We start from the raw sequence: 3814 nt of genomic DNA on the forward strand, positions 1-3814 counted from the left end.
GTTCACAAACCAATAGCATTTAAACCACAGCACCCACAATGCTCCAAGTAAGTGTTTTGCTCACTAAGCAGAGAGCGGTGTCTTCCTCGTTAGTATAGTGGCGAGTATCCCCACCTGTCACGCGGGAGACCGGGGTACATCAGGACACGCATTAAAGTGAAAGCAGGATGTGCTGCGACATCCACTGTGCAGATCCCACCACACTAAGGGGTGAGTGGGTCTGTTCGATCACAGCGCTAGGCAAATCCGCAAACAGTGTGCGTGGCAAAAAACGAAACGGGCCTGCTTCCGCCCGGTTTCGAACCGAGAAAATCGGGCCCAATAGAATGTGTAGAATGTGGCGCTGCCTTGTAGAATTCTCCACTTCTGTAGCCCGATTTCGTCGATTGCGTGGAGAGGGCTGTAGAATGTGGCGCCGCCTTTCCTGCTCCGTCCATGACAGGCGTGCTGGTCTCTGGAGAGAGAGCACGGTCCATCAGCGCACTTTAATAAAGGCACTGGAAGCAGCTGAATCGCATTGGCGAAACTCAGCGCTGGGCCGCTGGGCACAGTTTCCCACCGTTTCCGTAGTGTAGTGGTTATCACTTCCGCCTCCCACGTGCAAGGTCCCTAGTTTGAAACTCGGTGGAAACAGAGCGGCTTCTTTTGTCGCCACGCACAAAAGGGGATTGGGGATTCGCCTAGAGCTGTGATCGAACAGACCCACTCACCTCTTAGTGTGGCGGGATCTGCACAGTGCATGTGGCAGCGCATCCTGCTTTCACGTCAATACACGTCCTGATGTACCCCGGTCTCCCGCGTGACAGGTGGGGATAATCACCACTATACTAACGAGGAAGACATCGCTCTCTCCGACCCCCGGCATCGTGTCCCGACCCACCGTGCTGGAAGCCGACGCGTGCTGTGATTTCTTTACGGAGCAGAATGACAACCGAGGAGCCGAGAGATCATTTCAGCATTTCGCGTCTGAACGGAAAACACAAACGACCAACTCGGAATGACTTGCCTTTGACGCTTATCAAAGCGTTCTTTGTGCGTCGAACAGACCCACTTACCTCTAAGTGTGGTGGGATCTGCACAGTGCATGTCGCAGGGCTTCCTGCTTTCACTTCAATGTGCTTCCTGATGTCGAGTCGTGTGCCGTGCGGAGGCTCTGAAAGCGAGAGCAATGAAAAGGTGCACGACGCTGTGAAAGAAAACAGAGAAGTGAAAGGCAGTCCTTTCTCTAAGGAGGTAAAATAAAAGCTTCCTACTCCCCGTCGGGGAATCGAACCCCGGTCTCCCGCGTGACAGGCGGGGATACTTGCCACTATATTAACGAGGAAGACATTGCACTCGCCGATCCCCGGCATCGTGTCCCGACCCAGCGTGCTGGAAGGCGACGCGTGCTGTGATTCCTTTACGGAGCAGAAATGACAACCGAGGAGCCGAGAGTTCATTTCAGCATTTCGCGTCTGAACGGAAAACACAAACGACCAACTCGGAATGACTTGCTTTGGACGCTTTTCAAAGCGATCTTTGTGCACGACGACTGCGCCGCCTAGCAGATACAAATGGGTTGTACAACTCTGAACTAGCAAATGGAAGAGGGCTAAACACCCTCTCTTTTAGCCCAGGTTCGATCTGTCTCCCAGAATCACCAGGGCGCACGCACACACACACACCCGTGCCGTTGAAGTGCTCTGCTTCATTTCAAAGGGCAACTCAACATTCACTCCTACCCCGAGAACAGAAAAGACAGCGTCCGCAGCAACAACAGCTCAGGTCTCTGCACAGGAGCTAAGCTGCCCCCATCTCCTCTGCTCTGCGGCTCCTGCGGAGTGGAGTGGAGTCCTGCCTGGAGCCGTGTTTGCAGGCGGCGGCTCCCCGCGCTCTGTCTGTGCGTCGTGTCCAAGAGCTCCTGGGAGGAAGAGAGAGCCCTCCCACTCGGGGGCTTTTCCACGGTCTGTGTGAGGAGGGGCGGGTGTGTCCAGTAGCTTATCGAGCGGAAGCCTGGGGCGGCGGAGAGCTGTGATCGTGCAGACCTTGAGGTGTCACCTCTTTGTCTGCTTTCCCGCCGCCCCTCCGCCCAAGTTTTGCTCCAGAGTAGCCCGGCAACCCCTCACACCTGCACGTGTCACAACCTAAGGTGTGGTCATGAGACACCCATGGGGTGCTGTTCTGTTCTTGCTAATTGTTTCCTGCCTGTCGCAGGCAGGAGTCCATGCGAGGAAGATGCGCTGGACAGAGCTCAGAGGGCGCAGCTGGGTGGCTTTCCTTCTGAGTGACGTTCCTGTAACACTCTCCCGCTCCTCTTGGTGCGCTCATGCCGCAACACAGGAAGGCTGGAGCAGGTGGCTGTGTGCTCTGCGCACCGCCAAAATGGCTCAGTTGGGAGAGCGTTAGACTGAAGATCTAAAGGTCCCTGGTTCGATCCTGGGTTTCGGCATTTTGTTTCATCGCGCCCTTTGTTCCTCTCTCCAGCGCCCCCTGCCTAAAGTGACGCGTCCCTTTCTCAGCCCGAAACGCAAGCGAGACACCAGCAGCGGTCCCCGCAGGTTTCTGTAGTGTAGCGGCTATCACGTTCGCCTAACACACGAAAGGTCCCCGGTTCGAGACCGGGCGGAAACAGCCTCTTTTTGCACGCTCCTGTACTTCACAGAGGTCTTGAGCGACCGGTCATTTGTTCCCAATGTATTTCCGGTCCCTTCATGCACTCTTGTACCAAACGCACGTTCCTTCTCTACGCGGAGCCGATCATTTGCAATTGGGCTGTGCCGACAGACCAGGACGAGCTCTGTCGGCTCAAAAGCAGCGCAGGACCTGCAAGAACAACAGAAAGATTAGCATCCAGTGGGGGCCTCTTAGTGAGCCCAAGATCTCATCAAGAATCGGCTCCAGCAACAGGGCTGGGCGCATTGTTCCATTCTCCGACCACTCTCGGTGTAAACAAGTCCCTCCTGGTCTCTGCTTGAAATGCACTTTCCTGCGTTTGCTTTGGTGTAACTGGCTTCCCCTGCATGGGCGAATGTGAAGAAGATCCTTAGTAAGTCATTGAAGAAAACCGAGAAGAGGTCGGAGTGGCCTCTGTCGTTCATCAACGATCCAGTCAGGCAGTACTCCTCTGTAAAGCGCCGTTCGTTCACATCGATTGGCTTTTTTTTGCCTTCATTCGCGCAAGTAGTAAAAGCAGACGCCCCTATTCTGCCGTGACCCGGATTCGAACCGGGGTTGTTGCGGCCACAACGCAAAGTACTGACCACTATACGATCACGGCGAGTTACCGAGACACACACGGCAGGGCGGAAAAGGCTGTGCTCTCTTCGTGTTACCTAATTCGGCAAAGTCCTGACGTTGCATTTCAACTGAGCCCCAGTATACATCGACCCTTCGACACTCTGAGTGACAACTCTCTTGCGTGTTTTCTCATATTTATGTAGTTTGCTTGCATGATGCCCGGAACAGCGGGGTTGTGTGCTCCCATATGGTCTAGCGTTTAGGATTCCTGGTTTTCACCCAGGCGGCCCGGGTTTGACTCCCGGTATGGGAACGTGTCAGTTTTGCCTCCTGCTTTCCAAAAGATCAGCACCGTGTACGAAGGAACCGCATTAAAAGCTCTCGAACGTGCAAAACGCGCGAGAAGAGGGGGCGCTTGTTTCCAACCGAAGACTTCTCGCGTGTGAGACGAGCTGATCATCGCTGCAGGAGGTGGGAGGGTTACTCTGGTAGACAGGGCTGACCTTTGGCAATAGGATTTATACTCTCCAAGATGATATTTGCACTTTATGGAGAGGCGATTTTCTCCACTTCAGTGGCCCGATTTCGTCGATTGCGT

At 54.5% G+C, this 3814-nt stretch overlaps 1 non-coding gene across 1 annotated transcript; it reads right to left on the reverse strand.

Moving 5' to 3' along the window:
• Positions 1 to 3184: 3184 nt before the first annotated feature.
• trnah-gug (transfer RNA histidin (anticodon GUG)) lies at positions 3185 to 3256 on the reverse strand. The gene has a single exon. It is a non-coding gene; the product is annotated as a tRNA-His (tRNA).
• Between the last annotated feature and the right edge of the window lie 558 nt (positions 3257 to 3814).

Source organism: Atractosteus spatula, assembly GCF_055471065.1.
Source record: "Atractosteus spatula isolate fAtrSpa1 chromosome 10 unlocalized genomic scaffold, fAtrSpa1.hap1 SUPER_10_unloc_18, whole genome shotgun sequence".
Lineage (NCBI taxonomy): Eukaryota > Metazoa > Chordata > Actinopteri > Semionotiformes > Lepisosteidae > Atractosteus > Atractosteus spatula.